Below are 22677 nucleotides of genomic sequence, written 5' to 3' on the forward strand. Positions count from 1 at the left end.
CACCTGGTGTCCAGACAGGGTCAAGTCACCACAGTCCTCTTTTGGCACCAATGTGGCACCCAGACAATGGGACTCATTTCTGAAATAACCTCATAAACTCCTGGGCCAAGAAACGTGGCATTGAGTGGGTGTATCACATCCCCTGTCACCCACAAGCCTCTGGAAAGATTGAGAGATAAAATGGACTGTTAAAGACTACGTTGAGAACATTGGGCAATGGGGCATGGAAGCACTGGGATACAAATTTCGCAGAAGCCACTTAGCTGGCTAACACCAGAGGATCTGCTAACTGTGCTGGTCCTGCCCAAACAAAACCCCTGCATACGGTGGGAGGAGATAAGGTCCTTGTAGTGCACACGGGGAAGTGGCTGGGGAAGGCGATGTGGATTGCTCCTCCCATGGGAAAAGGCAAACCCATTCATGGGATTGTCTTGGCTCAAGGACCTGGGTGTACTTGGTGGGTAATGCAGAAGGATGAGGAGAGCCGGTGTGTGCTTCAAGGAGATTTAACCTTGGGGGGGAAAAATAATCTGTGATGTGAGTTGTATGTTGCAGGGAGGGATGTAGCAGGAATGACCTGAACGGATGAAGAGTGAGTTTCACAAGGAACCGGATGAGTGCAGTGATGACTCAAATCAAGCCAGTGCTGGTTCCCAACAATCGAACATACTGCTTCTCCTGTCCTGAGCACCCATCTTGACAGATGAGGCCCAAGTCATAGCCTGTTCCTAGGAACATTTGGAGGAGTGGAGGAAACCCACGGAATGGGAGAATAATATGTATCTGTTAAAAGACAGGATAGTAGTTAATGAGAATATATAAATCTATATGTTGGGTATAAAGATGGTTTAAGTATGTAGTATAAGTTGTGCAAGTGTTGGTAAGAAGGGATTTCAGTAATGAGAATTAAATTCAGTGGGATGGTTAGAAGATCTATCTATCTATCTATCAAATTATGTGGAACCTGAGCATGACGCAAATGGTATGGAATAAGGGGTGGAGATGGCATTGGGTCTGGCTGAGATGGAGTTAATTTTCCCCACAACAGCCCTCATAGTGCTGTGCTTTGTATTGGTAGCTAGAAAGGTGTTGATAACACACCAGTGTGTTGGCTGCTGCTAAGCAGTGCTCACACAGCATCAAGGCTCTCTCCAGCATTCCCCTCCTCACTCCCAAAGACAGTGGACTGGGGGTGGGCAAGATCTTGGGAGGGGACACAGCCAGGACAGCTGGCCCAAACTGACCAGAGGGATATGCTGTACCATATGACGCCTGCTCAGCAATAAAAGCCAAGAGAAGGGAGGAGGAAGTGGGGGCATTCATTATTACAACGTTTGTCTTCCAGAGCAACCGCTACACATACTGAAGCCCTGCTTCCTGGGAAGTGGCTGGACATCACCTGCTGACGGGAAGTAGAGATTAAATCTTTTGTTTTCCTTTGCTTCTGCACATGACCTTTGCTTTTGCTTTATTAAACTGCCTTTATCTTGACCCACGAGTTCTTTTCCATCTTATTTTCTCCCCACCCCATCCTGCTGAGGAGGGGAGTGATAGAGCAGCTTGGTGGGCACCTGATGGCCAGCCAAGGTCAACCCACCACACGTGTATTTTTTGGATATTGTCAGGCGAGTCACATTTACACTGCTGACTGGACTTTTGACGTGGTATTTTTGAGTTGTATTGTGTCTTGTCATGAGCTGGACAACCTGTGTTGTAGTTGCTGCCTAATGCCATTGAAACATGCCCTAAAAGAATGTGATCTAAATGACGTTTTCATCATTTCATGTTTAACCAACCTTGTCGCTTCTGCTTTCTTGCCTTTCTTTGGTTCCCATACAGAGTAAAATGTGGCAGATGAATGAAAAAGCTCACCTTGTCCACAAAGTGTTTGAAAGATGAAAGGAAGCATATGTGTATGTTTGTGATGACAGCAGAGTTGCAACTGCATGAGGGGGACTGGTATTTGCTGTGCTTTCTTGGTTTGTTTTAAGGGCACATTGATTATGTGCATCAGCATTCTTTGTAGTGCTTTAAATACATAAATATATTTTAATGAAGTTTAATATTTAGGCTTAGAAGACAAAGCCTGTCTATTTATATTGAAAGAAAGTTCTGAGGTAAAATATGTGACGAGATTAATAGGAAAAACTTCTTGAAGAAAGTCCAAGGAGTTAGTTTGACAGCTCAGCATGGATCTTTATTGGCTTGAAGAAAGAAGATGACTGCTTATTAGAGACTTAAGTGCAGAACTCAGATAAAGCATGCCGAGAGCTCTGAGTCAACTTTAGTTGATGTTCTAAGAACCAGGTCCTGAAAGGTGCTGAACGTCTTTAATACCAATCTCCAGATTGTTTTGTATTCTTATTAATACGACTGGTATCTCATTGTATTTCTGTTTTACACAGCTGCCTGAAGATCTGGGTGAACTTGAAGATCAGCACCTCTCTTTCTTTTTATGGGTTTAGATCTAGGTTACGTGTGGCAATCCTGTGAATACTGGGGAACTGCAAGACTGAGTGTTGTGGGACAGAGCCTTAGCTGGCATAACTAGGTTCTCTCAAGCCAGTTGATACTTATTATACCAGCTGCACTTGAGTGCAGTAACTCTCTCGTAATGGAATCGCAGTATGCTGGTTTCCCATTTCAGTTAATAACTTCTGAAAATAATGTAAGTGCTTTTTGCTGATTGGGCATACCTGACTGCTTGGAAAAAAATGTGTGCACAATACATGGCAAATCAGCTTCCCTTTCTGTGCTGCATATTCAAGAGCACAATAAAATATTAGTTGGAAAACAAATGAGATAAGAATTGGGGTGTTGCTGGCTAACTCTGTTTAGGCCATCGTATTGAAATGGTGGACGCTGCCGTCATTGTGCTCATTCTGACCAACCAGCCTGGAGCAGATGCCCTTCTGTTGTGTCACCATCCAAATCTGTTTGCAGTCTTAATTTCGGATCTGTTCTTTTCTCCCTCTGCAGACCTTTTATTTTATGCAGGCAAATAAAGTGAGAGCCTCAGTCTTCCCTTTGTGCATTTGGTTCTTGAAGGAGATTGTTCAGGAAGGGCGGGCATGTAAGAGGTTCCTGTTGAAATTATATGATAAAGTATTGTGAGAGAGACCTTGAACAACCTAAACATACTGTACCAAGTGTTCTTTCAGCAGCTGCTCTAATGCACTATTTCTCAGACCCTCTAGGTGAAAAGTGAAGAGCTCTTTGCTGCATGGGTACCTCTGGCAGTGCTCTTGCAATATTGTAATATTTGCTGGGTCTGCTAAAGCCACCCCTTTTCGGGTCAATTATATGAGGCTTTTGTCTCTTCTGGAAGGTAAAGAATGTATGTTTTATCTTCTAAAAGTTTCTAGACTTTGCATTTATGGAGAAAAACTTAAAAACCTGGTAGAGCTTAGGGGCCCACGAGTCCAAAGATAAATAAAAACAACTCAATTTATTTTTTCTTGCCATTCTTAAGACAAAGTGCCAGATAATAGATTAACAAGCCAGTTTGTGTCTCTGTTCAAGGGTTCCTGTTTGACTCTTTCTGAGGGGTGTCAGTCCTCTATCATGGTTGCACATTCCTACAGTGAAAATTACTCTTTTTTTTCCAAAGTACTTTGTATAGGGGCTAAGTGGACAGAATGTTGGACTAGACTTGGGAGACCATGTTCCTGGTTCTTCTGCTGGCCCACCAGGACAAATCACTGTATCTTTGTGCCTCATTTATTCATACATAAAATTGGAATAGTCATACTGTCTTTGCTAGGCATTGAACTTTGCTAATAAATTATCCCTGGGAAAGCTGACTGTGGTTTTAATACTTCATAGTTGATGCTTACCCATTTATGATTGTAAAATGGGTTGTACCCATGAAATGTATACTTAGCATTTTACCTTTTAAACCCCTGAATATAAACTTGGGTTTGCTTCAAAATGAGCACTGAAAAATCTGTTTCTGATTATTTTTTTTCTGCATACAAGTTAATTATTGTGACTACTTTAGAAACTAGTCTTTACCAGATATGTTCTTCAGTGTTGTCTGAGGCCCTCTGGGGTTTCCTTATGCGGATATGGAGATACCCAGTTCTTCCCAAACACTGCAGGTGCTATGACTAGTTCCAACTCACTTCAGCGTTTACAGAGAGGGACCGAAGTCACTAACCTTCAAAGAGTGTGAACTACCTAGTAACGTGCAAGGGAGGCCCTGCTACAGTCTCTGTGTTATCCCTGTCTCACTCTTCCACAACTGGAGTAAGCGATTGCTGCTTCATCCTGTTTATAACACTTTTTGCTGCTGCCGTCACTTTACATGGGGAGCTGAGGCGTGGAGAGATGGAATGATGTAGGAAAGGTGGTGGGCTGTGCTGTGTATATAAAGTGATTGCCCATGTCCAGCCTTATTGACTGAACTATCAGACTATCCCTTTAACGCACCCATTTTAATATACTAAACATTTTATAGTAGTCATAACTGTAGAAATCCATAGCATCTGCATCTGTTCTAACAAAATTGTAAGCGAAGCAGCCTATCAGTAGGTAAAAGTCTGTAGTAGTACATTTCTTTCAGTGTGCCTGTGTGCTCACGCTATTCCTTAATAGCCAAGAAGTTTACTACAAAACAGATGTAGCTGTAGTGAGGTTCCTGCACTGGTTTGTGGATTGCTTCTCTGACTCTTTCTTGTCTTTTTAAGGATTGGAGAGCCCCGCGTTTGGTAACAGGGTGATTTGGGAACTCCTGCTGCTGGATTTACTGAGGTATGGAGTCTGACTGGGCACGGGGTGTCATTGCACACCTTTCTGACCACAGCAGTTCTGCTTCTGATTCGTAGCGGTGCAGGTGCGAGAGGAATCACGCCTGGTCTGCATTCAACTGAAAACGTGTCATTCTGAACTGTAGCGCACTTGGTAACAGCAAGCACCTGGAGTCTGCCGCTGGTGGTGGTTGTGGCAGCTGCTGTCGATATCAAAGGGAAGTAACTGTGGTCTCCAGCCAAGCTGACCTCTCAGGACTCCACAGGGATATTAGAAACAAAAGGGCACCTGTTTGTTGTTCTAAGTTGTGAAGAGTCTGTGACTTGGTTCCACAGATTGAAAGCCTGGAAGAGATACTGGCAGTTATTAGTCACCTGGCTTCTTTATTTTGCGAACCAGTTCTGAACAGCAAAGGCTGTATAAAATTACTCTGTAATTAGCTTTGTGTAATTGGAATGGAGTGAATTATCAAAAGGAAACAACTACGCGGCTAAGACCTGAGCTGAGCAAACCCCTCATCCACATGTCGGAAACCAATTGTGAATGATGGCACAAGAGGAAACGGCCTCAGGTTGTGCCAGGAGGGGTTTAGATTGGATGTTAGGAAAAATTTCTTCACTGAAAGTGTTAATCAAGCACTGGAAGAGGCTGCCCAGGGAATTGGTTGAGTCCCCATCCCTGGAGGTATTTAAAAGACGTGTAGATGTGGTGCTTAGGGATATGGTTTAGTGGTGGACTTGGTAGTGCTCGGTTAACAGTTGGACTTTATGATTGTAAAGGTCTTTTCCAACCTAAACGATTCTGTGATTCTATGAAATGCAGCCTAGATCTGAGCAAAGAGTTGGATAGCTACAGCCAAGTAACCTTATCCAGGAGGAAGGCAAGTGTGAGGCAGAGGGCTCAGTTCAGTTCTCCTCTCCTCCTCCTAGAAAATCTACGTCTGGATTTAGTCCATCTTTATCCAGCAATGTGTAAGGATATTTAACTTGCTGTGTTTGATACCAGTGGTAACAATGGTGTAGTTAGAAGTGCTATAGATTGGAAGTCAATGGCCTTAAGCACCTACTTGATTGCTCCGCTGAAATGGGATTTTAGCTGTTGCTTTTCACAGTGGTGTCATAATACTTCAGCAGCACCCTGTAACTGCCTGGATTTAAGATTAATTTCTCGTCATTATAACTATTCAGTTTCATAACAGTAGAACCTAAAAAGAGTTTTGATGACTGGGGGAGAGAGGGAGAGAAGGAAGGAATGACTGGGGGACCCTCCTATACAAAGAGCTTGATCCCTCTTTGTGGTTATGTATGCTGCAGAAGAAGAGGTTTAGGGGGATTTTTTTTTTTTAGGGAGCTATTTTCTGATAGTGTTTTAATGAGAAATCACCGTACACTGCAGTTAAAAGCAGTAGGTGCAGTTAGAAGGGTGTAGTTTTCCTCATCTGTCCCCTGCCCCCACACACATATCTGATATGGTTGGAAATGCTTATCAATTTATTGCAAACATCCTATTCACACTGCTGTGATGAAGTTGCAGGTTTCTTTTCATCAGGATTGTCTTGATATTACCAGCCTGTGGCATCACTCTCTGTGCCTGTTCCTCAGGTGAGCCCTGCAGCATCTGCTGGCTTTGAAGAGAGCTCTGCACAGTGCAGATGTGAGGCAACACCTTTCTCAAAGCAAAAAACTGGCCCTTTTAATTTTCTGAGGAACTGTGTGCTGTATAAAAGCATTGTAAACTCCTAGCCTAAACTTGGTCCTAGGTAATAACAACATCGAGCTGCTTATCTCTACCTCTTCTCTGGAATGGAGACGGTCAGGAAGGTGAACTCTTTGCTCCCTCTTGTGGTAGATGTGGAAATGTGAAAAAAGTTTGGGGAAAACTGCCCGTAACACTGAGGCAAGCTGAGTGTCTACGTTTTCCTTAGCATCTTGTGACAGAATTAAATAAGAGTTTTCACGTTGCCTCAAATGGCATGAAAGTAAAAGGTTTTCTGAGGTGAAAACACAGCCCTGAAGCAAATAGCTTTTTAAAGTAAGGCTAAATGCTGTACTCTGTTGTAGCTTTCAAACAGCCAGGGACTGCAGAATGGTGAAATACAGTTACATATATGCTCTGTTGATTGATTTTTACATATGCACATTAAAGAACAGCTTAGGGCTATTTGACTAATACTGGTTAAAGTTTTTATGCCACCTCCTGCAGATCTTCATGCCACTTGGTGTATTTTTTCCTTTATATGTTCTTAAGTCTTCTGCAGGTTTGTAATCCAATAGTAGAAAATGCATTAATTTTGTGCCCTGTTGGCTTTCTTGACCTTCGAGTGTACAAAACATTTAGATAGAATTTCGAAGATCCTTATCCCATAGGTGGAAATTATGTGCATTATTACTCTAGAAAAGGAATAGCAATAGAGAACAAGGCCCCAGATTACTGCAGGTTACTATACGCTGTGTAAAGACGCTGTGTTTTCTTGGACTTCATAATACCATTTTTAAGAATGCTTTTTTGCTGGAAATGTTTATGCACTTACAGAAGAATTTACTTTTTTTTTATCTTTATAGTGGAGCAGTATGCGATGTTATCTGTGGGGCCAGGAGCCTGGTTTGAAGGGGACTTCACTGGCAGTGCATAGTAAGCTTCAAGTCTTTGCAATAGGCTGCAGCGTTATTGCATGCATGCATACCTGCGGGAGTGTCCAGGGCCTCCAGGACCCCCAGATACTCTGCAGTAGTGAACTGGTACGGAGCCTAATCTTGAAGATACTCAGAGGCAAGTGAGGAACGTCAGATGGGTGAGCAGTTATGTCGTGGTTACAGCTGATGACTTGTGTTACCCAGTTATAACAAAAGAGAGATGGGTCTAGCTCATTTATACAGAACCTAACACAATAGAATCACTGCCTTTTTGGCCCAATAATCGTTTAAGTGTTAAGCAATGATGGTATCGCTGCCTAATTTTTTCACCTCATTAAAAAAAATCTGCAGCCCTGTTTGGTAGGGGAAGACCCTCTTTGAATTGCCTTAATGTCAGCTGCCTCCTTTGCAGTGTTCAAATATGGGGTCCAGGGTGTAAAAACATGTTTCGAGCAGAACAGCTGCCTGTTGGGGAAGTGTTTTGGCCAGATGGACCTGCTTGGCAGCGGTGGACTGTTTTCCTTGAGCTTTCTGAGTTCCAAACTTCCTATGGAGTGTTTTGAGGGAGGCATCTTGTTTTGCCTGATGTTAGAACAGGGAAGCCACCTTTTAGCCCTGCCTAAACAGTAGCATCCCAGGTTAATAGCATCCTGCAGGTTATATCATGACTTGCCCTCTCTGTTGGCCGTAATTATATCCATTTAATGTCTGCAGCCTCCAATATCACCAGTAGTCTTGTGGACAATATGAAGCATTGGTGTTAGCTAGATGTGTCATGATTTTGAGGAGGTGGTGAAAGACTGTAACATTAATGAAATGCTATGATTTTGATGTGGTCCTTTTGGCAGTTCCAGTCAAAATTCCTTTGCATTTCCCTTTGCTGTAGTTAAAAGAAGCTTTAAGCTTGCTGCAGAATGAGTATGTAGATATCTGTAGTTTTACTGCTGGCATAGAAAAAAAAAAACACAAGGAAATCAATGGTTGCCTTATCTGGATTAGAAGCTGGGCTTTAGGCCTAAAGTGCTCTAAGAAATGCAAGCATTGAGGGAGCCACTAGGACTTTTATTTTCAGGGAGTACAAGCTGTTGTAAATGTGGAACATCCTGAACTGAAATATCTTCATGTTATGTGTCAGTCAAACGTTATCCAGGGTGCACTTAAGCGGGTAGGTGTCTCCTCTCATATGTTTCCAAGGTGTTGCTGTCATGTTGCTGGGGCTCTGCAGAGATACAGAGATAAATATTTCACTGGTGTAAAGTTTTGCTTAATGATGGGACATGTCTCAAAACATACATAAGATCTACTGGAGTATTGATTGCTCAAGTAGCCCCCTTAAGCCCTTTCACTGCATTAGAGGATGGATGCTTATGCTGAGAAGTGGACTACATGCAGAAATGGTGGACAAAAGATCTCACAGGGAATTGGAGCAACAAAACACAATGAAAGATGTTCTACTTAATTAAAAAAAAGCCAATGAACCAGATTAAAGTTAAATAGTTACCTGTGAAAAACCTGTCTCATGGGTGCTGAAGGTGTGAGCTGCTGTTTGCTGTTGTGGTGCTGTTTTCCAGCAACGGTCAGTGCTAGAATGTGCTAAGTAGAAGTTGAAGCCTACAGGACAAATCTGTTTCTTTCTCTTCATCCTTAAATGGCCTCAATGCTGCTACTTCCAGGCATTTATACCTCAGGAGAAAGGTGCCAAATGGTTACAAGAGTGGCCTGGAAAACCCTGAGATTACAATAACTGATAGCATGAGTTCCTTTTTGTAGGCTTGCTGGCTTGGAGCCGCTCAGGGTACACGTGTGCACTGCTCTCAGTAACTGCACGGGATATATCTCTTTTTCCTCTTTCAAAGGAAAACCTGAGTTTCTGACGGGATCATGTGAGCCTGGTAACTGGGTCTTTAAAACAGACCCATGAAATAGTGCAGCAGTTGTGGTGAGTTATGGGAGGGCTGACAATGCTTTAAAAAACAGCTCTGTCTTGACTCTCGCTGCCCATTTCCTCATAAACCCTTATGTGTACTGCCCTCCTTCCTAGTACGGACAATAACATCATTTTTGTCCCCATAGTAGCCCTGTAAAAGGGGAGGGTGTTGTAATTATAGAGAAGTGAAGCGGAGATTTATTTTTATATTAACCTGCAACATAAATATCTTTTATCCTGTTAGGCTGTTTCACAGTCCTCATTAATGGACTAAACTTGCTAGTTTGCCTCTTTATCATGTTGATAGACCTGTTAAATGAAACCCTGAGAGATCAGACAATTTAGTCCTGTGGCCAGTGGCAGCTTTTCACAGCAGTGATTTCTAGGTGGGTTGTACGTGCCAAATGTCCAGGCAGCTTGTGCTTATCAGCATCCATTATACTTTTTGTTGACTCGAACCATTAATAACCTGTCAGATTAGGTAATTAGGCTGTCTCTAGTAGCCAGGGGAAATTGTTTTTCGCTAACTGATGGTATGGGTTGCGCAGTTGTGCAGATAAGCACTTGGTCAAACGGCAGTCCAGGCGATTTTTAACTGGCCTTGCTGATGAATGCAGAAGTAGTACTGAGATGCGAGGGGCAGATAACAACAGAGAGACAGCCACTAAGAAAAATAACCTGTCCCTTTCAGAACTCTCTCCAAATAAGACTCTGGTTATGGTTCTGATTCTGCAAACCTGCTGAGTGTAGGAGCAACCCTGTTAATTTCAATGCTACGATGGTTTTATAAACATTGCTTCATTCGTCTGAATTAAAACTCATCCCAGACCTGGGGGAATTAAAGGGATTCTCTCTAGGAGGTGTCATTTTACCTCCGTGAGCAAAGCTGGCTACCGCTAGCACCCACTGCTGCTCTGAGATTCTCTTTGTGCAGTGACCTTCTCTCTTTGGCACTGATGGAGTCTGTTGTGCCCAGGAAGTGCTTCAGTGGTTAGTAGATGCAGGAAAGGTCTGTTTATTCCATTGAAGCTGGGATCCCAGTTCTTAGGTGAATGATACTTACCTGCTTCTAGGAGCCATGAATCTTCAGTGTGAAAAGGCTGAGTGTTGTGGCAGCATCCATCAAATAGATGTGTCGCTTCAGTTATGCGAAGACTTTCTGTGAAAATAGACAAGAAAATGAATTTTCCTGAAAAGCCATTTGGGTTCCCTATGATTAAGGGCTTAAGTTCTCAAAGCTTACTTTCTTTATTTGAGCCAACTGATAAGATGGGTGCAAGAGTTGCGGAGGATACTTTATACTGCAAGATTGGTAAGGTGAACGAATTCCTGCACAGAAAGGCATTTTAAGAGAGAATCCAACTATATCCCCCCCATCAAAAACATACCCACTCCTCAACAATATTTGGGAGGGAAACAAGCCGGCACACAAACAGTGATTCCCCAAACCTGATTGTACTGATGCTGACAGATTCCCACAAAGGGCTGTGAGATGGTAGCAGCAACACATGCTCAGCTGCCCGGTCCTATCAACTCACAGTGACATTGAGCAGATTAGTTGTGCTTGGGTGCAGGGGAGGCCCAGGAGGCGGAGGGACGGAGTGGCAGAGAGCTGGAACAACCTCTGCACACGCAAATGTTGCAGTGAACATCTTGAGAGAGATGACTTGCTTCTGGGGGAGACCCACCGGCGGCATGCCCATCTTGCACCCCAGGTGAGTGGCATGGAGTTGATCCACAAGCCAGCCTGCCTCTATCGAGCATTGTGTCTTGAGTCCGGATGCGTTACATAGATTCGTAGCCAGGGGTGTGCCATCCTTTGCAGCTGAGTGACCACTGAGATATATGTGGCATAAACCTAACCACCCCAAAGTCAAAATACTTCCTGACAGGCCAGCCCTGCCCAGGATATATAGTACAGGAGAAGGAAAGCTCCCTGCTCCAGTAAGAAGTCTCTGAAAATGGGATGTGTCTCACCGGTGGGTTTTCCTAGTTCCCTGATGCCTCCCTGGGAGATGTACACAGGGCATCAGCCAGGCCAAGGGGGGGGCTGGTCCCTGCCCTGCAGATGTAGCGTATGGACCCCGTGGGGAGCCAGGCATTTCCTGCTCAGGTGGTGGCACACCACCTGAGTGCTTTTGCACTTTTATGCAGCCCTTGATGGGATGACAAATGTCTCACTTTTAAATGTCACTGAAGAAATTTTGCTGAACCTCTGGCTGGTAAAAATAGAAGGTGTGTTTAAACTTTCTCCTGTTGATTTACTGTCTGAACTTTGGTTGTGGGCTCCAATGCAGCATTAAGCATTTACTGTGGGTTCAAGGACTGGAGACAGTTGATCTCTGGACAATGATCCATTAGAAGCCAGCTTTATCCGTCGCTCTGAGATGGGTTAAGCCACTGCTTGGTTTATGGAAGTGGCTGGATTTGAGCCTGTTGAACTTTTCACTTAAAACAAGATGGAAATCCCCTTGCTTTGAAGTTCAGCAATTGGAGTTAGACTCTAGCAGTTCTTATCTTTTATTTTAGGGATGCCATTGAATTTTCAGCGTGGCTTTTCCTTAACATAGTTACAGGCTTTGGGCTAACCCAATTCAAACGCAGCTTGCATTCCAGCTTCCTTTGCCTTTCCTCCTGCCCCCTTGTCATGATTAGGCATGTATGTTGTGGGTAGTGCCAGCGCTTCTCTGTCTTCAGCTAAACCAGCACAACCACACTGCTGTAAAGCTCCTTTGTCCCCTGGGTCTGACGACGCATTAGCACTGTTCCATGGAGCGAATGGGACACCTTCCGCCTTCAGATGAGAGCTCTGTGTGGACTTGAGCAGGGTTTCTCCCTTCCCCAGGCTCCACAGCTCCTCTCCATCTTGCTTGGGCAGCTGCCCACAGTTGCCTGAAGCCCTTCATTCCTCTCGGCCCTTGTCCTGCTCTGCCCAGTCTTGTCACACTGTGATTCTCCTGGGCTTGCTAGTAGTTGTCCTGGTCTGGAGAACTTGATCAGGTTTGTCTGGGGCAGGATTCCTGTTTCAGGGAAGCTTTAAGAAGTTTACTAGAGACACAACAGATCTCTGATATATTAATAACATTGCCTGTGGCTGTTTGAGACCAACACTGTTTCTGAGACAGTGAAAGTGCATAGAAAGGGAAGTTGAACTTAGAGAACTCCATTGCATTTAATGAAAATGAAATTGCATTTAATGAAATGAAAATTTAACGAGTGGGATTCTCTGTAAAACATGCTCTGTGCTCACAAGTGATTGCTTTCCGTACCTCACTAATGCCATGAAAGTATTAGTGAGCTGTAAGGTCTTAAGTTAGTACCAGGGCTTTGGTGGATAATGAAAGCTCATCGTGAACTAACTCAGTGCTGCTCTCAGCTTCACGGTGACAGCAGACAGACGAGGGAGACCTCAGCAAGCCTGAGCTCCCACCGTTGCTTCCAATGAGGCATGCTGTGAGCTCCGGGAAGCCCAGCCTGTGCCGCCCCCGCTCCGTTCTCCTGCCCCTCGGCCTCCAAGGTGGCCCCGACCCCTGCCCGAGCCGCGGGGGAGCAGGCCCAGCCTGGCCGCGGGGCGTCACCCGGGGACCGCTGCTGCCAGCGGCAGGACTGCTGGCTGCTGGTCCCCTTCTTGCTGTTGAGCCCAGGTGTCTCTGGAGCTTTCAGGGCTCCACATGCAGGTTTGTATTTTGGCAGCGTTGAAATAATCATCGCTGCTGCTGCTGCCCACCTGCTTTTTGAGATTGCAGGAGCTTTAGTAATCTCCAAAAACTTTGTTACTGTTTTCTGCAGCATCCCAGGAAAGCAGCTGAAATGAACTTGTTTCAGACATTAAATATTGGTAGTAGCTAAGAAAAAACAAGAGTAAATGGACAGAGGGCAAGAAGGGAACTTCTGTTTCCTTCTCTGTCTAAACAACTTGTTACTCAGTCTGTATGAACACTGTGTTGTATCTGGTTTCTATGGAAAGTCCAAGGAGGAAAAAAGGAAAAAAGAACTGGTCTAGTAGGATCTAGGTGTGAATCTTACGTAAAATTTGACAGGACCATGTAAATAACTCTTATAGAGGTGACACCTCAGACTGAGAGTGAATCCATTGGGCATCCAGCCAAACAGACACAAAGGGTAGGAAATAACTTCTGAGTCGCAGGAGCATCTGGCTGTAGGTAGCACAAAAGGCTTTGCATGTGTATCAAATCCATTTTCCAAAATCTCTGTGCATTCCAGGACACTACTTATTTTCAAAGGTGACTGAACAGTCAAGGTCTCAGCATCCTTTTGACTTGCTGCAGGAATCCAGGATGCTGAGGATGCATCACCACAGCAATTTGTGCTAATTGGTGTGAGGTCACCAGCCAGCCCTTGCTCCTCTGCAGAGATTGCATCACTTGTAGCAGAGCAGGCAATGGTTCAGTTCCTGAGCCCTCACAGTTCATAGCTCTGTTTTGTAACTTAAACGACCACTGACTCCAGCCTGTGAACATGCTACACTGGGAGATGCAGTGCCCAAAGCCTCCAATTCACAATCTCTGTGGAACTGGCTGCAACAACTGAGGAGATAACCTTTCTTGCTGGTTTATACCTGACCTCTTCAGCTGCTGCACCTCAGCCTGAAAGTGCTGGTGAATCAGAGCCCTAAATTCATATCAGAAAGAAACCTGAGGTTTTAACTTGGTGCCCCCTTGCTGATGGTTAGAACAAAACGGAAATTTGTTTTATTCCTTGTTTGCTCCACTGAGCAACTGCTCCTGTAGTTCTGTAGCCGAACTTGCCAGTTGAAGGTATTTCACTCTTCCTGTAGGCAAAACAGCAAGGTATCCCTGGTGAACAAGATGGCAGAAGAGTTGCTGTCCCCTGACAGTGTTAAATTAACACAAACTAGTGAACAGTTTCCGTTTTTTTGAACACTTGGGATGGATTTGGGGACCCCAGCAAAAGTTGGTTGCCCTCTGTTCTAGTTAGCAGGCTGTTTTCCTTCTGTCATCGGAAATTTGGGCCCTTTAGCCCAAGGACCTCTACTAAGAGAGTCCTTGGCTATGACCAAGGTATAGTAGGATGCAATCCAACGCTCTATTGCAATTCTCTTAACTTGCAATTTGCCACTGTTGGCACTGAGTTGGCTGTCTGCAAGGCAGCTGCAAAAGGTAACATGGTGACATGTGCGCTGCGCGCTTTTGAAACAGCACAAAGTGCTGGGAAGTGCCTTTCGTCTTGTCAGACATGAAATCTTGCAGTCTCCCTCAGGTGTATGGCAGATGCATTATCTTCCCTTTCAGGTGGGGATTGTAGGCAGAGCTGGACTGATGTAGAGCCCGAAATTAGGAACTGTACCTGCCTTCCTGCCAGGGTTCAGACCTGCAGCCTGCAGGCCCTGGGTTAAGTTTGCAGTGAGACTTTAGGTAGTGTCATGCTGTGCAAACACTTCTGTTTACTGAAAGTGAAGTAGATTTGACAAGCGAGGAGGAGTGAAAAGGACAGGAATAATGAAGGCGGGGTAGTTGGGCACTCCAGTTGTGTTTCGGCACACAGCTCAGGGCAGCGGACCTTGTACTAAGTGGGAAGTAGCTCTGTGGGACAGGACACTGAACAACGTGGTTTTTCTTTGTGCAAGGCGTCACATTGCCTATTTTATTGACCTCTGTAGTTTGGCAGTGCTTTACAAACCAGTGCTTGTGTGCTTGTTCCCTCAGTGGACCGTCTAGTCCTCTGGCTAACTATCCATTATTTTGCTCTCCTACCAACGTGGCTGGGAGCTGCTGTTTCAGGTGGGTTCCTGTTTCATCCTGGATAATGAAATTGTTGATAAACTGTGGGAATATAATGGAAGATTGGCAAGGAGGATTATAAACACTTTCCATCAGTGCCAATGCCTTAAGGGAATGAAGGAAATATCCTCCAAAAGCAGTGATGGCTAGAGAAGTGATGGTGAGAAAAGAGCTTGTGCCCTACCTGCAGGAAACTGGCACCGGTTTGTGGAGGATTGCACTCCATATGTTTTTCTGGCTTGCTAAAATGTGCCCACACTGCATAGCTAACCCAGCTGTGGAAGAGACAGCTGGTTTGCATGCTGTCCTCCGCACCATCAGCCACAGGTCCAGGTTCTCCTCATCTCTGTGTTATCTTTATGACCTGTGGATGTGAGGCTGGACAAAAGTCAGGCAAAACAGAGCTAGACTGTCTGATCCAGTAGCAATCCTGAAGCACTGGTTTCAGGTCAGAACCAGACACTTTACTAGAAAGGCACAGAGAATTGTTTAACATGTGGCCCAAGATGTTTCCATGAGGGGAAATCCAAGAGAGAGGGTCAAGATACCAGTGAATTATCAGTATATCATCTCATCTGGGAATTGGGATTCTCTCTGCTCTTGGGTGAAGTAAGATTCTCCTGGGACGGTCATAGTCTCAGAGATGTATGTAAAACTCGCTAGAGCTGTTTTTTCCTGTGCCCGTTTCCAGGGTGCATTGTCAGAAACTCCTCTCAGCCTGCTGCTCAGCCAGGTCTCTTGGAGAGCTTTGGAGGAAAATGTACAAAAATTCTAAGGGACATGAGATTAAGGCTGAACCTAGAACATAATTTCTGTGTGTTCAAGGCAAAGATACAAAAGATGGTCGCTTTTTACTGCCTTGGTTTACTTTTCCTATAGCTCGTGTTTTGATCCCATCGGAAGCCAGACAACAGGATCAGTCATGGCATTTCAATGGCATGAGGTTCAATAAGGCCAAGTACAAGGTCCTGCACTTGGGTTGGGCAACCCCCGGTATCAATACAGGCTGGGGGATGAAGGGATTGAGAGCAGCCCTGAGGAGAAGGACTTGGGGGTAGATGAAAAGCCGGACGTGAGCCGGCAATGTGCTCTCACAGCCCAGGAAGCCAACTGTATCCTGGGCTGCATCACAAGAAGCGTGGCCAGCAGGGCAAGGGAGGTGATTCTGCCCCTCTGCTCCGCTCTGGTGAGACCCCACCTGAGGTACTGCATTCAGCTCTGGGGTCCTCAGCACAGGAAGGATATGAACCTGTTGGAGTGGGTCCAGAGGAGGCCACAAAAATGATCAGAGGGCTGGAACACCTCTGCTATGAGGAAAGGCTGAGAGAGTTGGGGTTGTTCAGCCTGGAGAAGAGAAGGCTCTGGGGAGACCTTACTGCGGCCTTTCAGTACTTAAAGGGGGCTTATGAGGACAAGCTTTTTAGTAGGGCCAGTAGCGATAGGACAAGGGGTAATGGTTTTAAACTAAAAGAGAGTAGATTTAGACTAGATAGAAGGAAGAAATTTTTTATGATGAGGGTGGTGAAACACTGGCATGGGCTGCCCATAGAGGGGTGGTAGATGCCCCATCCCTAGAAATATTCAAGGTCAGGTTGGACGGGGCTCTGAGCAACCTGATCTAGTTGAAGATGTCCCTGCTCATTGCAGGGGGGATGGACTAGGTGACCTTTAAAGGTCCCTTCCAACCCAAACCATTCTATGATTCCTTCCATTGCCTCATCCACAAGATGGAGCTGGAGGGGATAACTAGGACCAGAATTTGTCACTGTGTGTTTTTAGGGAGTCGGTTTGCCACAAAGCAACTGTTAGCACAGTTGAAACAGCAACAGGGCTCGGACAAGATGTCAGAGACAAGAATCATTGACAGACCAGTAGGTTACCCATGGACCCTGTTTCATCTTGGCTTTTTACTGAGAGTTTTGTGTTGTGGTAAAAAGCACCACTCCAATGCGTGCAGCTAGGAGCATCCTGCAGCATCCGATATTGAGTGCCAGAGTATAACGAAGCATCGATCAACTCTTCTCTCCAGCACAATGTGCCCTTACATACTGCCATCCTGAAATTATTGATTAGCCTGGGGTCCGGCTGATCTTGTGTTGAAAGCTATTTTCGTGCACAAGCATCAGTTCAGAGTCATCTTGCTCTTTGGGAACAAGAGCCACCTTACTTCCCTGGACACTGATCGTTTGTACCATCTGCAGCAGCCAGGAGCGTGCAAAGCTTTCCTGATCCTGTAGGGTATCTGGATGTGTTGGACCCCAGGATGGCCTGGCACCTCTTTGGAGTAGAATTTTAAGTTCTTACTTTCTAAAACCTTCTAAAACAACCACTTCAGTGTTCATGTATTATGTCCTGCCTGTCTCTTGTACTTTCTTCATCCCTGAATTATCCTTTTGTATTGGAATGATTTACATTGTACGTAGTGCAGTTGAAGTGTGGCTTTGCTTCTTAGCCTGCCCTAGAGTAATCTCTTTTTAGAGATTACTATACTTTCCGATACCTGCGAACTTCTGGTACATATTGGAGTCAGCTTCACTTGCCTCTGGTGTAAGCACAGATCTGAAATGTAATATTTATATAAAAATTTTTTGTTACTTATGACTTTGGGATTTTGGAACCTGTGGCTACTGAAGATACACTTTGTTTCCTTTTTCTTATCCCCCAAGCAATAGGAGCAGTTTTTTTCTGCATTGCACTAAAATGATTGCCCCTTTGTTTATTCCTGACCTGAACTTCAGCATAATTAATAGAAGCCGTGCCTATAAAATGTTACTTGTGTTTGATTTGTTGGGACAGGAATTTAGAAATTGTGTCGATACTCACAGAACATGTGATTCAGCACAAGTCCCCCAGTGAAGACAACGGGCTTTGGCCTAAGCTGGAGTATGTAATTATTTACATGCTGACAGGAGTGCTTTGATTTAGGTTGTTTCCAGTCACCTGGAATTACAACAACATCCTATCCTCATCTCTTACCAGTTTGCCACAGATGCCCCAAAATGCGTTGTTCTAAGATATCACAGATTCAGGTATGTTGGTTACTGTGTGAAGCTTGTAGTGCAGTTCAATTTCTCAGAGTTAAAAGAACATCTATAAAATGTGAACAGGAAAAATTTATCCTTGTCTTGCATGACCTCTTGCTTAGTTATAGCATTTTACAGGTATTCTATGCATACTTCTGTAGCTTAGTTTTGCACTTTTCATATCTCATCAGAGACTCACGCGTGCTGTTTTGGAAGCATAGAATGAAACATAATGGGGAAGAACTTATCTCTTAGTTTAGAGAGAGATTTATTATCCTAGTCTATTTATATTAAATTAAATTGCATTATTACTCTCTCTTCTCTATCGATTACCTTCTCGAGTGTGTCTAAAGTGAGCAATTGCCATGATCTTCCAGCTCACTGACATCTGAAAAAAGGGAATTCAAACAGCCTCATTTCAGGCTCTTTTGCTTAAATATGTTTACGGAATTTTGTAGCTTATCTGTTATTCCCCTCCTTCCCCCCTGCCTTTAAGTTCATCTGTCTATAAGTAACTATGCCTGCTTGCATTGTATGTGATGATAATATTATGCAATGTCGTTTTCTTCACTGTAGGCAGAAAATGTGCAGCTGACAAATGAATTGGTCAGACTTGTGCAAGAAGAACAGACAATTTCTGGATTATTACAGCTTCCAAGAGCTTCACTGCAAGTATGTTATCACTTCTTCAAGATTTCTCTACCTGTGTGGTTAAACAGATCTTGATAAAGCTTGTCTGTAATTCCACTTCTTAATGACTCTAAATAACATTACACCTTGCAATCTCATTATCTATGTACCATGGTATCCAAAAGTCTTTCTATGCTTATGGAAGGTAAAACAACAGTAATGCCAAGCGTAGATGCAGGTCTTGTTTTACTGGTTTTTATCTCCAGCTTTGAACATTAATGTAGTTCTTAAAATCTGGAAAAGCATGAGAAAGAATTTTGCATTCTGCTTTTTGGTGGGTTGATGCATCCCTCTTTATTAATCACAATGAGTTTATTTACCCCAATTTTAGCTCAGGTAAGTTGGTTATACTTAAATAAATCCTCTAATATTGTGTCCTTGCAGGTGCAATTTCCTGCAATGGGAGTATTGCTGTTGACTTTGTTGGAGGCTGGGGGATGGAGTGAGACCCTTGGAAGCAGTCACTAATCTGTAGGCATTCGTGTAACAGAGAGCAGTTATATCACATTGCACAGGATACATGCACGGGTCCCCTCAGTCACTAAGGGGAGCTATTTTGTAATGCAAGTGAGTTATGAAAAGGAAAAAATGGAGCTAAGACTGATGCTGAGAGAAAAACTGACTATGATCTAATTTTTTTTTTTTTTTCTGGAAATCTATCTTATTTTGAGGTCCCTTCGGTATAAGGAAGCCAGCAACCCCTTCACCCTGCAGGGAGGATTCTTATTTGAGAGAATTTCATAGTCACTTTGTGCCGGCAGAAATGAAGACATGAAGGCTGTGGCAAAGGAGAGTCAGACCTAGAGATTGTCTTGAGCTTCATGAAAATGATCAGACAGAACCCTTCCCCATCGCAGAGCACTGCTGGCATGTCATTGGTATGTTGTCTGTATTTGTCAATTAAAGGGTTTGCCCTAGGCAGCCAAGTAGCACAGGAGGGATATATAGGCCTCAACCCTTGCATCTCTGCTAGTTCCCCTCCTTGTCACCCTGAGAATTATATGACATGTCATTTTCTGTCAGCTGCTTTTCTCCTTCAGGAGCGCTGAGGCAAATAATTAATATAGCTTGTTTTAGAAAATGTCATTTTGCTATCTCGATAAATTATCCTGGCTGCTGTATGCCTCTGAGCCATTCAGGCTGCTTCACTCATAGCACCCCATGTGCCTTCTGGACTTGAATTTTTTATTTTTATTTGTCTGAATGTTTTGCATTATCTTTTATTTATTTTACCCCTTTGCTTTTCTTCTCATTTGTTCACAGCTGATAACTTCAATCTTGCCAGTCATATCAGTGCCTGATGCTTTAGTGCCCAAATGCCTCTAGAGCTCTTTATAGCTTTGTATCAGTCTGTGTTGTCCTTCTTTTATGCCCAAGAAAAGCTCACTTAGTGAATCGTGTCCTTACCATTGAGCCCAAAACAGTCGTTGCACATAGCTGCACATCACAGAACCTGCAAGCCACTTGTCTCTGTCTGCCCTGATAGTCTTGTGCAGTTCTTGTTTCCATCCGATTTGGTTAGTTCTCAGTGTCTTGGAAAACTGTTTTCAGCTTAGCAATATGAAGAACTTGCATCTCATGAGATCATGATCTCATGTTCAGAATGGCCCACTGACCCCTTAGCATTACAAAAATGCAACATCCAAGTCTTGACATTACTCAAAAGAAAAACGAGCTAAGCTTTCACCTGAAGATCTGTGAAAACTTTGTCCATTTGCTGCTCTCCTACAGCTTTGCTCAATGACTTGGAAGGCAGCTTAGCAGGTGCTACCACTACAACAGTAGCCTCCACTGATGGGAGGTGACACACAGGAGATAAAGAAGAGGAGAGAAAGGAGCAGGCTGAGGAGGAGGTAGGTACCAGATATGGAAGTCAGAGGGGAGTTTATCTATAGACAGCTTTTAATGTCAGCACTGATTTTGGGAACATCTTTGAAAGGGCGGGAAGATGGATGGGATTAGGAGCTAGTCTCACTGGGTGAAACAGAAGGCTTTGGTCCTGTGAATTTAAAGCATGAGGACTTTGGTAAATGCATGACTATTATTTGCACTGGATCTGTTCCCGGTGCCTATGGAATCAGATCCAACGGCTTTAGTGATGCACTCAATTTGGATTGGTTTTTGGCCCTGCTAGTCCTGTGGACAAGGCTGGAGAACAGTGGTACTTTTTCTGGAGGGAGCTGTTCAAAATGCACACTTCATCCTGCAGAACCTTTTGAGGAAGGCAGGACAGCAGCCAAACTCTTGAGCTGGCAGAAACTTCGCTGTGTTTGGTTCTCTTCCCCACACTCCCCGTGTGAACTGAACCTGTCTGATCTGGAGTCACTCAGAGACAATAAGCATGGAATCTTATAAAGAATTTCAGGACCCACATTTCAAAGTAGATCTGCATCTTACTAAGCCTGTAAAAGACCAAAGTGTGAGTAAAGGATTGAGAAGACAGCGAAGGTAACTATATTCAGGGAGGTGATGGCAGGTGAGGGTTATGTGGGAGGAAGAGAATGAATTCATATTTAAGGATCTCTCTGACACTTCATGGCTTGATCTGTGGTGGGTCTAAGTTTAGAGAATAAAGTTAAGATCTGAGGAGAGGGGAAGCAGATAGAGGAAGCGTAGCGCATAGAGAATGTGCTATCCTGGAGGGTTTAACTCAGTAGTAGGGAGTTAGGGTGCAGCCAGCAGCTGACAGCTTAAAGCAAGCCAGCTAGAGGGATCTGAGTGAACTATCCCCAGAGCAGTAACTCATTAGTGTCACCAGAAAGACAGAACTATGTAAGTCTGTCTTTCAGGTGAAAGAGAAGTTATCTTCCAGCAATGAAGGGTTGGCTGATGAAGCATTTCTGTTTTAAAAGCTCTGTGACTGACTAAAATTAGCTGCTCTCCAGACTCAGCAATAATGGGCATCTTCTGAGGGCTTGACTATTTATACATGTAGAGCAGCCTGTGAGAGCAGGGCCAGCATCAGCCTGATTCTCCTGTTAGCCCGCAGTAAACAAGCGAGCTCTCCCTTGTCCCACTTTTGCACAGAGAATTGCAGGCTCTGTTCTCTGGGGGAGGCAGGGACTGTTCTGTCCCTAGGCAGTGGAGATGCAGAAGGCTGTAAAGAGCGCAGGGGGCTGGATCTATGGCCAACCATCCTGGCATAACAATAAGGTGCTTGGCAGGGAGGTACACACAAAAGAAGGTAGGATCACTCCCCTCTAGTATTGCTTCCTCAGCCATGGCTGCAGTAGTTTTGATTCCATGTCTTAGAGTAAAAGGACCAGCTGTTTTCTAGTTCTCCCTTTCTAAGCGTTTCTCTCCCTGAAGAATCACTGTGAACAGCTTAGATGAGAGTACTTTTCCTCACAGCCTGACTTTTTTGAGGAGAACTGGGGTGTTTTACACTGTTAACCTAAGGTAAACTCTAGCAAAAATTAAGGTGTTGCAGTTTTAATGTGAACTAGTGATCTGGCTACATCCTTAGCTCTGCCACAGTCTTTAACCTGACTGCCCTAGCCCATGGATTACAGACTGTATTAGCAGTCTTGAACAAAGAATTTATCTGTGGTGTAACATGGTAGTTAAAGATTTTGACATGAGATACGAAGAAGGCAGCCACCCATCAGATCTCTCTTTTGCCTTCCTCTGTTTTCCTGTGCTGTCTCCTGAGGCCCTCCAGCTGCTGGGCTGGTAGCAGTTGTAGTGCTTGCACACTCAAGGGAAAGGCAAGATCCATCTGTCTGCTACATAAAGATGTTCTCTTACACACAACGAGTCTGAGCTTCTCTCAGCAGTGGGCGTATAACATTTTCCAACTATTTTCTGACACTATGTTTGGGTATGTTTTAGGTGGGATATAGAATGGGCTGAAAATTAGATACAAAATTTAGTGGAAACTTCCTTTCTCATGT

General features: G+C 44.2%; 1 long non-coding RNA gene across 1 annotated transcript; it reads left to right on the forward strand.

Annotated features, from left to right (window-relative positions):
• Nucleotides 1–18670: 18670 nt before the first annotated feature.
• LOC148056677 (uncharacterized) lies at nucleotides 18671–20614 on the forward strand. The gene is made up of 3 exons (XR_015702811.1): nucleotides 18671–18766; nucleotides 19456–19662; nucleotides 20516–20614. It is a non-coding gene; the product is annotated as an uncharacterized LOC148056677 (long non-coding RNA).
• The last annotated feature ends 2063 nt before the right edge of the window (nucleotides 20615–22677 follow it).

The sequence above is a fragment of the Nipponia nippon genome, unplaced genomic scaffold (genome assembly GCF_047370975.1).
Source record: "Nipponia nippon isolate SJK-2023a ecotype South Korea unplaced genomic scaffold, ASM4737097v1 scaffold_12, whole genome shotgun sequence".
Lineage (NCBI taxonomy): Eukaryota > Metazoa > Chordata > Aves > Pelecaniformes > Threskiornithidae > Nipponia > Nipponia nippon.